A 15,752-nucleotide genomic window follows, 5' to 3' on the forward strand; every position below is an offset into this window, starting at 1 on the left:
CCTGTTTTTGATTGTGGTAGTTGTTTGCTTTCCAAAGTGCTACAAGGCAACATTAGGTCACTGGTGCCAGATACCATATTTATAATTACATCTCAGAGTGAATTGATAAAACAATTTGTTAACAAATAAAAATTGTTGTTGGTAAGTGAAAAATTTCTGCAGGGTAATTCTGCAAACAGTCACTATGAAATTCATGATATTTTCTCAAAAATTTAGGTTTGTTACCCCCGGCTCCAAGTATTTTTTTCCCCAATTAATTACTGCTTTCCTCCCTAATTTTCTCCAAAATTTTGGTTGTCACAATATGTGCAATTTCCTCCCTCAGATTATTTCTTAGTATCACAATTAGCTTTAAAACAGCTATCATTTTCCACTCCAGAACTTGCTGTGTTTTAGAAGTGAACAAAACAATTTTTCCCTACTTTCAGATCTGTTGTAAAACCTAATTAACATCTGTAAAGTACTCCAGTATTAGATATAAAGTAAGAGTAGGAAAAGAGTTGTTATAACTGCTCTTGAATTTCTTCAGGAAGAACGGTTTTAGGGGGGAAAGTCTTGTGATCATTTTTTTCCACTTTCCCTTTTAATAGAAATATTATATGGCATAAAAATCTACAAAAAGAATCATAGTTTTGTTGCTAAGAACAGTGACATGTATTCACTAAATACATGTCCGTCCCTTTTAGAGAGGGGATGTGCATGCTGGAAGTGCTGCCTGAAAGAAGAAAGGAAAATTCCACTGGGAATTTAATCTGCCACTTACCATTGCTGAAATAATCTCACTAACTAATCACACTGTTAACATCTCTTTCCACATTGGTTTACGCAATTTCTGTGAGCCATTGCTGTATCCATCTTAGGTGCTTGTGTTACAGATATACCCTTCAGTACACATGGATTTATGTAATACAAAGCTAAAGGGTATCTTTCTGTTATTGTCAGTGGACTTTGGTTAAGACCCCTGAGTCCCAGACAGTGTCAAAATATGAACCTTGACTGTTTTGAGCCAGCAGCTACCAAGTCCTTATCTACGAAATTAAAAAGAGAAACCTCATAAAGGTAAAGTTTCAGGTCTAGTATCATAATCGTGTAATCTGTGGATGCAAAATCGACCTCAACAAGTTCATGTGAAGCAGAATTAGAGCATTTTAATTAACTAACAAAAGTTTTTAACTTTTTTTGGTAAACTACAAGAAGACAACAGTCTATTAAGACCTTCAGAAGACATTTCATTCCATGTGTACTTGAGGAGAAACAGGGAGGGGAAGCAAACTGAACATTAGTGATTATATGACACTTATACTTACAAATACAGAGAGATAAACTTCATACAAAGAAGATAAACTTAACTGTGTAAATTTTAGTCAGCAAAACAAGCATGTTTAGATTTGTCCAAAATGAAAGGAGAGGACTGACTGCAGTAGCATCTGGCTTATGGCAAACTTCACACTGTGAATGCTTTGGATAAGTATCTGCTGACCAAACACTGACCTGTTTAGGACTGTCCAGTAATCATTATAGAGCAGACTTGCTTAGAAACAAAGTTTAATGCATTAACTTTGGTCTGCTTCAGAATGTTTATAGCCTATATAAGGGATCCAGACATACTGAAGACTAGCAGAATATTGCAATCCATGTTCTCATGCCTGCCTGAATGTAGAAGACTACCATTACACCAAAGAGAAAAGGCAGCTCTAAAACAGGTGAGAGGCTTAAAACCAGTAGGAGGCAACTCCTGGACCTGTCAAAATTGTTGATAAATTTTAGGAAGCAGGATAGGACAGCAGTTGAAGGAATAGTGACACTACTATAGCAGTAATGCTTATAATTCATTTCACACTGGTGGTGACCAACCTCAGCACACAGAGAGTGCATTAGTCATTATAACTTTATACAGTTCCTAAATTCAAATGGAGGATACAAATGCACAAACAGTAGCCAGGGCCTCTTTTCTACACTTTAAATACAAATCAGAGGCAGTCTTGCTGTGGGGAAGAAAGAGCTACCATAAAGCATTTTACAATACAAAATAGTACAGCAAAACCCCCAGGCATTTACAAAGGAACACAACTATTCTGTGTAAAAGAATATACAAACCAGCTGTCTCTGAAAGCAGGTTTGGACTTGATAGCAAGTTGTACTTCCCACATTCCTAACCAAGACCTCAGTCACTTGGTTACCATTACACAGGTAGAGTGCAAGCTGCCTAAAAAGGTTAATAGCAAATGCATTTTCCTACCACCTAGCTACTGAATTCTCAGGACTCCTGACAAGTTAGTAGTCCTTTTCCTGACATTTTTATCTTTCAAATGCGCATCAGTTTACTATCTATCCTAGAAAACTGGCTTTTGCCACTCCTTCTTGGGCCAGCTTTTGGAAACACAACTGATATTTATGTACTTAATCACTATCCACATTTTAAGTTTCCAGGCACATAATGGCTCTAATGCAATTACTTCTAAACCCCACCACAGTAGTGACCACAACACAATTCATTCATTTCCACACTTCTTATCTAAATCACCGCACTCATTTTTCTTCAGATGCTTGTATACCATCTGAATGCTTTTCTGTTACTGATTGTATTTAAGGAAGGAATTGCATTATGTTTCTGCAGGTGAGCCCCAAGTCTTAATAACTGTATTCCTTGCCAAAGGAGTAGTTTTACACTTACACTATGAGCAGTATCAAACCTTTTTGAAGTCAGATATATGTTTGCATTTCCTCCAGCCACCTACCTTTTTTAATATTTATTCCCCCACTCTAGTATCAACATTTCATATGCCACCTCTTATAAAGCCTTTTCTTTGCTGTTGCTTGACCTCTAAGTCATTGCTTCCCTCTATCATCCAAGTTCTGCAGCTGTAGCTCCATCCAGCTGGAGTTCGGCCCATTTAAACCCCTCATGAGTTGGAGAATTTAACCCTGAAGAAGTCCTTCAATTTTTCTGCAGCTAAGAACAGTTATTCTCTTTAATGAATCCTAGCTATGACAGATTTATACTTCCTCTTATTTTCACTATTGGCATAGGCCTCACCAAGTTCCTCTCTTGTTTTCCTTTCCATTTATTTTCTCCTAAGGCAAGGCATGTGAAGGCACCTTGGTGAACCTACTGCAATTTAGCCCCTTCTCCCATCTTTTCACAGCTACTTCCTTGGACTCCTATCATTTCCATTCACTCTTACACAAAATAACATGAACCAATTTGCTCTGCTACAGTTTAAACATTCAGAACACACTGTTTTATCACTTTCAAAAGAAAGCAATCTCATCCAGCCATTCCACCAGCTGGGACTCTTCCTGCAGTGTGACAGGGCTCACCATACCTTATGTATGCTTCAGTCTCCAAGAACTAATGACAGAATTTGAGCATTCATCTCCCCCAGATGAGAGTTTCAGTAGTCATACTCAAATATCGGAGAATCCTATTCATGGCTCTTAGAAACTGTTAGCTTTTGTTTGACTACTTACATAGTCATGGCATTGGAAGAGTAAGCCTGCCATTTCCAGGTGCATGGTGTTGATTCCCTCTAGGTATCATCTTCCAAACCCTTCTGGTAACCTTTTACACATTTCAAACATTTTAATTTTTCAATTGTCATCTCTGTGTCCTCTCATTTTATTTAAGCAGAACTGGATTATTCCTCTGAATAGCATGATGTATCTCTAATCCGAATAGTTGCCAGCAAACTGGTAAGCTGGGCACACTAAAAAAAAAATAATACTACAGGAACCTCCCACATTCTCCATAAAGCAGCATGCAGAATGACCAAAACCAAACAAAAAAAATTGCTGAGCTTCAGTCAGTAACTACAGGCATTCCAGAGACAACACAGGACAGCACAAAATACATCAGGTTCACACCTTTTCTCCAAAAAGTCATGATATAACAAGAAGGAACATGGAGCATTCATGTTCACATAACCATTTAAAGACATGAGAATTACACATTGATAGAACTCGAGTGTTTGAACAGGCAGATATTCTTTCTAGAAATGTTTTGGTTTTCTGATGAGTTGTTCTTCCATTTATATTTAATTCTTGAACAATTTCACCACTTTTTAAATAAAATAACATTTTAAATAAAATCCTGTTGCTATTTGTTTCTGTCAATTTTGTTCTACTGAATTCAATTTTGCCTGCAGCAGCATTTCAATTCTGACTTACGACTTTCATTAGAAAGGCCAATTAAATTTCATGATATCACTTTCACTTAACCTAAACAGAATTAAGAGTTATCCTGAAAACAGACTGGTTTCTTCTAAGCCATGTTTTAGGTGACACAGGAATGTAAAAAAATACCCCAGACCACACACGCACCCCAAAACAAAACAAAAAATAACAACAAACCCAACCAACCAAAAACCTCAAAACCAAATAAAAACCAAGTTACAGATCAGAAAATATTGTTGTTCAAATACATTTGCAAGCACTGGCTATTTTAGCAAGTGTTCCAAAAAAAGTTCAAAATGAATCTTAGAGATACTAAGGATAGAATATTGTAAGCCCTGGTGACATTTCAACAAATAAAATAGGAAAATGGCCAAGGAGAGAAAAAAATAATAATTTCTGATTTGCAGAGCCTCCTACTCAGGACTGTCTGTTCTGTCTCCGCGAACTCTTACTATGAGTTTCTATTATCAACATCCTACTGCACTTAGCTGAACTCTTGTTTTTACTATGATTTTCCCCACTACCAACAAACTACAGACACATACCACTAAAAACAGGAAGAAACATGCAAAACAGGACTTTAGTCCTCTTATTTTGCTCACGTTATCACTGTGATCTGTCTGTAGCAGAGAACCATATCTCCAAGAAGGCACACTGCCACCCATCTGAAATAACCTAAGCCATTTTCTTTTAATTTACCCTAATTTAATACATATGGGAGCAATTCAAAGACACCTGACACTAGTATTTGGGTACCAATTTTTCAACCTGATCAGCCATCTATTCGGTTTTGGGGTTTGTCTACTCTTTCATGTCAGCAATAATAGAGAAGGAGATGATGAGCACTTCAAAAGCGTCTGTTAGAGTCACTCACATAGCTTAATGCTGCTTTAAGATACTGGGGCACTATAACAAGAAAAAAAAAGAAAATCAAGAGACTTTTTTAATTGAGAATACATGGAAGCAGGCAAAATATCTGCTTATGAATTTATGTTCTTCCCTCTCATTTCCTGATTATTGCAGACTTTCTACAATGCTAATGCTCTTTTGAAATAGCTCTTAAAAACAAACAAACATACCCTATGCTTTTACTTTCTTCAGAGAACACAAGCAGGAGAGATCCCAAAACAATTTGCAAAGGCAGACAAATCCTGTAGGGCCTCCCTTGGGCATTACAGTGAAGAAAGGGTTAGAGGTGCTAAGGCAGGAAAATCATGAGAAAGAAAAGGGAAACAAACACAGCAGAAGTGGAGAGGAAAAAGCAACAAAAGAGATCATAGAATCATAGAATGGTTTGGGTTGGGACCTTAAAGATCATCCAGTTCCACCCCCAACCCTGTCATCAGCAGGGACCCCTTCCACTTCCACTTTGAGTACAGTTTGCTCAAAGTCCTGTCCAAGGTGGGGACATGATCACTGCTAAAAGGTGGAATATCCTTTACAAAAGACAAAGTAGTAAGCTGGTTGCAGAAGGCTTCCTATCGAGATGCCTGTGGATGAAAGTGTGAGGAATGCACAACCAGGTCCTGTTTTCCCTCAGAGCAGCCTGACCAAAGGCAACATTGTTCTAATGCCCAGAGGCTGACCCCTATGAGACTCCAGCTTCTGTAGTAACCTATAACCAACACTGACTGTTCCTGTTGTATCCCTGATTCAGACACAGCATAAAGAACACACAAGCAACGTGGCAAGTTTCTTTTCCCAGCTATGAAAATCTCTTCTTGGGTGCAGGTGCAGCCTGGTATAGAGAAGTAGACTCACACCCTGAACTGCAACCCAACCGACACAGTCTGTCTCAAGATTGTCATAGTTTGAAACCCATTGCACACATCCTGTTCAGTGAGGCAACAAATGTTCCTCCCCCCATCTCTATGACTTTCTTAAATTCTGGATTCTCGTGTCAAACCTTGGAATGAAAGTGAGACCTGACATATGCATCAGATAGCTCTTGTCCTGCCAGCTTCTCCACATGCAAATCTGAAGAGTTCACTACAGCTGTAACTTCTAGGTATGTAAAAGCATGTTTTCTAATACCAGGTTCTTCTATTTCACTCCAAACTAGAATTAAGCTTATTGCTTGAACAGGACTATAGAAATAAATAGGAAAACTAGAAAACAAAACACAGTTCTGTGAGAGAATGAATGGCATGTTTCGGCTCTAAAAAACAAATCAGAACAAAGTATACTGTGATTTCATGTTCCTCGGATACAAGGCAAATTACCAGGAATGTTGCTGATTCTATGAATTGATAAAGAGTTATAACACATAGCTACACTTTCCTATATATGGGGTTTGGTGGTGTTTTTTTGGTTTTTGGGGGTTTTTTTTGGTTTTTTTTGATTAATGTAATTAAACCAGAACAGACATCGTTTCCAGTCAGCTTTCCCTAATATTGAAGTAAATCTCTTGTGGTTATAACCCTGTGCTCAAAGCTAAAAATCCCAAATACTGCAAAAGAAATAACTGTGCTTGAAAAAGATGCAGGATCTTAATGCCCATAAATACTTCATTGACATATGAATAAAGACATGTACCTGGCATTTCCAAACAGATGTTTACAGAGTAGTATCAATTCACTAAGATTTGAACGTGCTTATGTTTTAGAATTACATGCTATGACAGAGAGGTAAGTAAGTATGTTTTACACCAATTGTTCAAAGCACTCTACATTCCTTCAGTGGTACAACACTGTTCCAGCTGGGCTGTGCCAGCTCTTCCTTCAAAAAACAGGTATCCAAATGCTCGCAAATTCATCAGGAAAACACGCTCTGGGCTGAATATAAACTGGGAATGGCAGCAACATAGTCTCTTTCCCAGACTCTTCTGAAAATTGACTTTAATGATTAAATTATGACTCTTCATCAGGGACTGTAGTGGCAGGACAACGGGTAATAGGTTCAAACTTAAACAGGGGAGATTTAGGCTAGATATAAGGAAGAAGTTCTTTACTGTGAGGGTGGTGAGGCACTGAAACAGGCTGCCCGAAGAAGTGGTAAATGCCCCATCCCTGGCAGTGTTCAAGGCCAGGTTGGACAGAGCCTTGAGCAACCTGGTCTAGCGGGAGGTGTCCCTGCCCATGGCAGGGGGGTTGGAACTAGATAATCTTTAAGGTCCCTTCCAACCCAAACCATTCTATGATTCTATGAAATGCATTCATAAATACAGCCTTGCTTCTCGATTACCTGTAGGAAGCACATATATTTCATCCAGTACATTTCTAAAAGGATTTCTACATCTTTGTGCTAGTATTTTGAGTTTAACAACATTTCATTTGTTGACATTGCCCATTAGGAGATTTTAATGATTGCTGACTCATAACATGGAGTGATCCTGACCCTTTATGTATGCTGCAGAGGAGAAAATTAAGAACATCAGTCATTATGACCAGAATTGTTCTCATAAGCCTAAACTCCTGCTATTAAGCACAACCACATCAAAAACACAGATCTGTACTTTGGAGAAAAAAATTTTGAATATATAAGTATATGTACAAGTATAACACATAGCATGGTTTTTTACATATGCTTATGTAAGTGTACAGAGGATATAATTATATATAGATATCTTTACATGACTACACATTTTTATGTTTCTTTGTAGGTGCACTGAGGCAGGCTTTAGGAAATTACCATTCACCTTCTGTAATTCATATTTTCTAAAGATCAAAGCATTCTAAATGCTGCTGCTCTTTGGTGTTAAAAATTTCACAATATAAACCTATCCAATAAAAACACTTGTTCTCCTCGTACGTACATAATTCACTGTGAATAAGCTAAGCCAGCCCACTGCAATAAGCCAAACATCACCGTAAGCAAGCTAAAGTCATCTAAATTATGAACAAACTAATGTGTTCTTACCATTCATTAAGGTTGCCTAGGAACTAGTTTTACTTTTTCGAGAAACAGTCAATGCCTGAATAAACAGCCCAGCCCCCAAAACGTGCACTGAAAACAGATAGTGTCTGAAAGCTATGAAACCAGAGCGTCAAAAGTACAGCCCAGCCTGGCCAGGCTGCCTGAGAGCACTCAGATTATAACTTACGAATAGGGATGACAGTGTGCTCTGACCAATAACTCAATAAAAAAAGCAGCCACTTAAGTAGACTTTTAAATCGTATGGAAACATACAGAGATATGCCCTGACTCTTTGGGCCATTAATAATCCAAATTAGCACACCACCCCTGGATTTTCTAGACATTCCTTAACTGCCAAAGAAAATGGCTCCCAGGCGGTATTAGCCCCACTAATTAGCCTCATCTCCCCACCCTGTGCCCCTGCACTGCTGCTCCATGTTTTTTATGCAGTGACACAGTGTTTCTCTAAGCCCTCCACACTCTCTGAGGTATAGTGGAGGGGCAGAGGCAAAAGGCACAGCAGAAGAGTCTTTTCCTCCAGTCTCAGCCCCACAACACAGAGCTGTTGCAGGTAAGAGGGTGCAGCTCCTGCTACATGGGCAGGTACAGGAGCAGGAGGTACCTGCCATAGCCTATTCACCCAAGTGCTCTTCCAACTCCACCATGGAGGGACTTCAAAATGCATGCTCAGTGTCTAGATCTCTGGTGAATTTTATGCTTTGAAATTTGGAGCAAACCCAAAGTTCTGGCTCCAGTGAAAAAACTCCAAACTGTTGAAGTGTTTGAAAACTGCGAGCTGATCTAGATTCACAGTTATTGGAAAAATAAATTTGTAAACACCAATACAACATACTGAGAAGTTGCCTTTTGTATTGCAAAAGGTGATACAGCAAGGGTGCTTGTTAAGCTATTCACAGGAGTCAGGAAAGTAGAAAGGACCTTCAAAAAAAAGATGTTATTGATCTAAGGTGATTATTCAAAGTTCTTATTTTAATGCTACAGTCACATGCTCTTTAAACCAAATATTTCTCATGCACTGAAACACTAAGAGATAAATTCTCATTAGTGATATCTGCGCAATGATAGAATTATTCTGATCAAGTAAGTTACTTCAATGATGCAATGATGTGTTTTTAAAGGTAAAAATATTCCTTAATTTTCATACCATCCTAAATAATACTATTGTGTATTACATTTACCACAACATGTATAAGATTTACACTATCACCTTTCAAATCAATCCAGTCATTCTGACTTGAAAGATTCCAGTCTTTTCCAGACTTTTTTCACAAGAGAGGCCAACTATTTGCTCCAGTTCAGGACAAATACACATTTTGAAATGTGGAGAATTCCTGCAAAATGGTAGCTCCCATTTTCTAACCATTTACACAATGTTCACATTGGGTATTAACTGCCTCCATTTTTGCTCTGCCAGGACATTATACTTCATCCATATATGAGTGTAAGTAATGACATAAGGCAATGAAGAGTCAAGCTTTTTGGTTCTGTAGTTCATACATGTTTTCAGTAGCATACAGGGTACTTTGATTAGATTTTGGTTGAATTGACAGATTTGCAAGGAAGGGTTACTTCTGTAGCAGATCAGGTATCACTCCATACTTGGAACCTTGCACCTATTTTTAACATTATCGAGCTGATGAGTATTGGAGTTTAGCTGCTTTTCATCTTAGTTAACAAAATATTTGTTCTTATTTCTAATATCTTGATTAGAAAGTGTTGATTCTCAGACCACAGTGGTTTCCAGAGAGCACTGCCTTGGGGCTGAGACAGTAGGCGGTCAAATTTTCACTCTGCCATAAGCTTCCTGAGGATCTCTGGCAAGTTACTGAGTGATCAAATAGCCTGATTCCCCTGTAAGATGACAAAAACAGTTACCTTTGCCCTGTCTGTGTTCGGCCCACAGGAACTGGGCAGGGTTAGGTCGATGACCAGTATATCAGTTGAGTATTCAGCCATAAGTACAATAATTATTATCCTCACTCTTAACTGCTCTGATGAGGAGGGAAAAAATGATGGGTTTGTGTAGAGAAAGAAAAGAATCTGCTTAATACCACTGTTTTAAAAATACCATCTTTCACTTTCCTGTTGGTTATATTTCTTTTCCAGAAACAACAAACCCCCTTTCTAACTAGAAAATACTGTTTTCTCCAAGCAATACTCACAGAAAAAAAAAAAAAAAAGGAAAAAAAAAATCCATCTTTTTGTGCTTCTGTTTATCTCAAAGAACATGGCACATAATGTTAAGAGGGTCTTACAGCTGTAATTGTTGGTAAATTTACAGAATTCCAGAAGTAAAATCTGACTCCTAAGGCCTTCTACAGATAGGTCGGAGAACAGAGTTTTTCACATAGTAATTATCACTGACAACACTGCACACTCTCCATTAAATTTTCATCATAATGATTAAGTTCAACAAGAAGTAGAGGCCACCTCAAACATAAATCTTCTTGTTCCAAAGTATAAATGTGTTTTTATTAATACATACTGTATTTAAGTTTACCATAATGGGAAGTCTTGTTTGTTGTTTTGAGAAAAGACATTTTAAAAATTACTAATTACACATTAGTCCAATTTTTCAGAGATGATTAAGCAATCCAAACAACATCTCACTTTACCATAATCTCAGCCTTTTCCAGAAACTGATTAATTTTATGATCAGTTAAAAATTAAATGGGATAGTTCTTATGACCTACAAGAGCCTTAAATCACTAACATGTCAACAGAAGGTACCCAAACCATCCTGTTCTACTGTACATATACATTAGTCACAAATTTTACAACTTAGATTTCTGATTCAGTATTTAATATGCTCCTTTCAAATTTTAACTCAGTTCTATCCTGAACATAATTTTTACATGAAGTTTGCTTCAGAGGAGATTAATTTACTTGAAGCGTAAACGAAGGGCTACAATGTGTTCCCTCACTAACAGTACTCAATTCAGTTCACATGTAGCATCACATATTGAGAATAAATCACACAGCCTCTCCAAACATACTTCACCACCATCATTATTGCTTCCAGCTCTAAGGAATTTAAACATAATTCCTTTTACAGGAATATTTTCTTGGCTCAAATTCTTCCTTTGTATCATCAAGCATAAATGATGCCACTAGCATGGCACTGTGTGGAGATCAGAGCTGAATCTGGCACAGAGACAAAAGTCAGTGATAGAAATTGGAGCCAAACTTCACAGACTTTTGGATCATGATCGCATTCAGTGTTGACTGTCTTGAGCTCAATTTTGTAAAGATATTATTTTGAATGGCATGAACTGATCTAAATGGCAAAACCAAGCTAAATAATATAAGTGTCTGTGATGAAATACTGTTAAAAAGTAAAACCTAGAAGTCTGAGGGGAAAAAGGCTGGTTTCCAAAAGCATAGCAACATGTTTGATAAATAAAGGACCCCAAATACCTGCCTCCTCACAAATGGCATACTTCTACTCCAGCCTGGCGTTTCTTAGAGGTACTCAAAAGGCCACTCTTCTTGGCTTTCCCTGCTCCAGTCAGGTGAAAGGCAGCACGAGCGGAATAAAAGGTTCCTTATCAAAAGTGCTCTTTATTCATTTAAACAAACACCAGATTTATGATGGGAACAAGACAGACAAATGAGGAAAGTAAAGAAAAGGAAGGATACACAGGAAGGAAACATTGTGCAGTTAAAAAAAAAATAAAAAAATCATTCCTGTCTGCTTTAATATTAAACTAAACAATGAGTCCAGGGTCTACTTTACGTCCAGTTTGGACACATATTTTGCCCACACAGGATGACAAGCATCTGCTTTTTGGTACTGCTAGTCCTGCAGCAGCTCCTGTGACTATGCAGGTGGAGTAGCACATGAGCAGCAAATCTTGCCTCCCTGCATTTTCTCTCCCCATCCACACACATGGCCTGTGCCTGTACCTGAAGGTGAGAGTGCACCGCATAGACTGCAGCTCCACCAACTAGGAGAGCAGCCTGAAAAAGAGAACTAAGAAAGAAGTAAGAAAAGAGGCAAGAGTATAGTGAGTTTTCATTGAATAATACCGTATTTTAACATTGCTGTCTAGGATTTTTCAAGCAAATGAATTTAATGTTATGACCATTAAGAAAGTCTTTGAAAGAAGACAAAATATCTCCCAAATTCTTCTTCTTTCCAGTTATTTTCTCAAAGCTGACTATGGTTCCCTGACCCTGTGGACTGCAGAGCAGTGTGAGCAGAGTTCAGGGAGCACAGCCCAGCCCCTGGGCTCGTCTGGCTGAGGTCCTGCTTCCCAGCAGTGCAGCACCCAGTACTTGCTGCTGCTGTGGAGATCTCTGCCTCAAAAATAGGCTGGCTTCTGTCACCCACTTCACAGGACAGTGAGAAAATGACATGGCTCTGTCACCTCTGCTTCCTACAGATCCTCTCACCCCTTGTAGCCCCAATAACATTTACAGAAGGATATGAAGTTTGCACCAAAGCAAACAATCACCTGTCACAGAAAGAGCTCTGGGAGAAGGGTCAGAGTTCTGCATTAATCTGGTGACCTGATAGTTTCATCAAGCATGGATTTTCTCTAGGAGTAAAGATGAGTCTAAGTCTCCATCCCTTCTCTGCCCACAGAACCAGCTAATAATACTTCCCCATTAGTAACAGCAGCTGCCCATTCAGGGCTGGATGCACTGCACTCACTATATACCCACAGGTCTGCAGCAGTCTTATTGCAATCCAGACCCAGATGGCAGCCAGCCTGCTTACGCTGGCCACCTCCACAACAACCCCTGCACTCCCAGCCCATTGCACATGCTGTATCTGCCACTGAATTCAACTGCCCAAACCCCAAAACAGTTTAACAACTGTTGTTGTTAAACTAATGATCTAGCAAAACCCAATCTAGATATGTAAATAAGTACGACTGCCCAATTTTATAAACTTTAGAAAATGAGGATGTCAACACACTCCTCATTCAGTTCAGCTTCCCAAATTCACAGTAGAACTCAAACAAAAAAATCTACTACTTGTCTAAGAAAATAAAACCAGTTAGTTAAACTTTAAAGTGTTGAGAAAATGCTGAGATTTGAAACACTGGCTTCCTTAGAGTCTTCATATTTTCCAGCCTCCCCTTTTGCTGTATGCTATGATGATTACAAGAGATACAATTAAAGCATACAAGCTGAGGAAGACTAGAAGTTAAAGCATATACTTTCCTGGAAAGAGATTAACTATCTTAATTATTCAAAGACCTCATCAGAAAAAAAAATAATAATGTAAATTTCCATAACTCTGGAGAGGCAGACCTTGTGGGTATTAGCACCACTGCTGCTCAGAAGTCTGCAAATGACCTCCCTCGCTTATTCTAAAACACATTTCTCCCCCTCCCACTCTCTCCTTCACTCACATACACAAATATATATTATTTTTAGTACAGTCTGCTAGCCTTACCAAAACGATATTGTCTCAAATGGTCTCACATAGAGCGGATGACAACAGTAACATACATTCCTATTCCTACAAAACAAGCTACTAACATTATTCATACAGCTGAAGAAGTTTGGGATCAAGAGAAGGACAGTGAGAGTTACGCTTACCTTTTTTCTAAAATTTTCTTTCCTCAAGATTTTCCAGTAATTTTCAGTTGTAGCAGATGTGAAGGAAGGGAACACACTCTGAAAACAGAGTTCATTGACAAAAGAGAATGAAAAATTCTAAATAACAGATGCATTGACTTGGGATTGGTTCTTGGTCCCTTTTCTCAGAAAAGGTTTAGATATGTAAACAGGATATAACTGAAATATTTATTATGGCAGAAGGAATCTTTTGACAAGAAGCATTTGTAAGTTTTTTTATCTTCAGGCAAATCATCAGCACACTCAAACCATCCTGCTACCAGGACATGTACAGGTTTCCAGTACAGGCAAAGACTTACCTCTGAATTACTCAATTTTTTCCAAGTAAATGCACAGCTATAGTCTACGTGCAAAAGTCCAATCTATTCCCTGAAAGAAGCAACAGTGGGAAAATGCATCGGAAATGTATACAAAAGAATACAATTAACAGAATCAGCATGCCACATATCTCACAACTTGCAGTGCTTTCCTCAAGCTTGGCTCTTGATGCCCAGAGGCATGGGAGTCTATGTATGGAACAGCAACTGTCAACAAAGAAAATAATTTCCTACTTCTTCTTCTTGCAGGGAAAAAAAAAATCTTGAAAATGTGAAAAAAAAACCCCAACCAAACAACCCACAAACAAAAGGTTCAGTTGTGAATCGTTCCAAATGTATGACTTAGTTTTAAAGGCAACGTGACTTTGAGGTCCCAATGAAGATTTGTTTTAAACAATTTATTCTCAGTATAGTATTACTGATTTAAATAAACATTGCTATTGGAAGAGCTATCTATTTGATTTGGTAGCAATCAAATTGCCCAGTCCAGTCACCTTCTTAATGACAGCTGTTTGTTCTAACACAAGCAGGAAAATGAAACCTGCTCCCTGAAGCCCTTTCTGTGTTATAGACACCTCCATCAGTCTGCTGAGAAGCCTCTTTATTTATAGCAGTTCAATGAAAATACAATTCTAATCATCAAGTCTATTATTCACTGGATGTTCCTGTAAATTATATTTCTATAGTGAGTGCATGTTTCAATGCTTATCATCTTACAATTCTTTAACTGGGATTCCAGACACAAAACTGCTGGTAGTGAGATTTTACATGAAATTACATCTTCTCTCTTGTGCACACCCACCAGAGATGGACTGAACTCGACAGAGAGATACAGACCCAAATACAATTTTACATGTGTTTAAAAAAAAAAATTAAAAAAAAAATCAAATTTTAAAAGAAAATTGGGTTTTGGGGGTTGGGTTTGGGGCTTAGTTTTGGGGTTTTTTTTCCCATTTTATTCTGGTTAAAAATACAGTTATTAACTACTTTCCTCATACCTTTCCTGAAGAGAAGGGATGATGATAGGTAATAAAGGGAACAACTGATCCCACGCAGTGATTCACACATCCAGAGGCATTTTGTGACTCTGAGTAGCTAATGTTTGATGCTGGCATTGAGATTTGGCTTCAGTTCCTTCAGCTCAGCTCTAGGAGAACTGAAAGACCACTAGAGAACACAAGCATCACCTTGTGGAGGTCACCACCTCATCAGCAACATCCAGCTGTTTTTTCCATAGAAAAGACTGAGGCAGAATTGTGCAATAACTGCCAAATACACTGAAACTCACTAGGGTTTTGTAATCAGTCATACACGTAAAAAGAGTTACTTGGATAGAGTAAATGTGTCCCATATGTCAAGAGCTCTATGTAATACAACCAACAACATGTATAGGAATAAAAGAGCACATTGCTGTAGCTGGCTTCAGGGACTGTAAAGGCCTGAACAGTACTTCCTGGCAAGTAGCTCCCAGCCCCTGTCATGATAAATCTGCAAACAGGCACATAGTTCATCATTAGAAGATATCTTGGCACGAGCTCTTCAGAGAGAAAGCTAATTACAAACTGTTTAAGTGGCAGGAGGGTAGTATGCTGCCAGTATAGACTGCTCCAGTCCTGACTGATGTTCTGATGAAAATGCAGCTGATTTTTCTTGACACAATGTACATAAGATCAGGACGAAAGATTATGTCACAGGTGAATTAGTGCCTCCAGGTAGATAATGCACTCTTGGTCCATCAGACACAGCCTGGAACAATTAAGTTCAATGTAATGTGCCTCAGTTCTTCATTTCTAT

At 38.3% G+C, this 15,752-nt stretch overlaps 1 long non-coding RNA gene across 1 annotated transcript; it reads right to left on the reverse strand.

Moving 5' to 3' along the window:
- Nucleotides 1-11,593: 11,593 nt before the first annotated feature.
- On the reverse strand, nucleotides 11,594-15,149 carry LOC115611852. Its single transcript, XR_003992720.1, has 4 exons — nucleotides 14,957-15,149; nucleotides 13,941-14,165; nucleotides 13,603-13,680; nucleotides 11,594-11,955 (listed from the first exon to the last, which is right to left on the reverse strand). It is a non-coding gene; the product is annotated as an uncharacterized LOC115611852 (long non-coding RNA).
- Between the last annotated feature and the right edge of the window lie 603 nt (nucleotides 15,150-15,752).

The sequence above is a fragment of the Strigops habroptila genome, chromosome 8 (genome assembly GCF_004027225.2).
Source record: "Strigops habroptila isolate Jane chromosome 8, bStrHab1.2.pri, whole genome shotgun sequence".
NCBI classification, from domain to species: Eukaryota; Metazoa; Chordata; class Aves; order Psittaciformes; family Psittacidae; genus Strigops; species Strigops habroptila.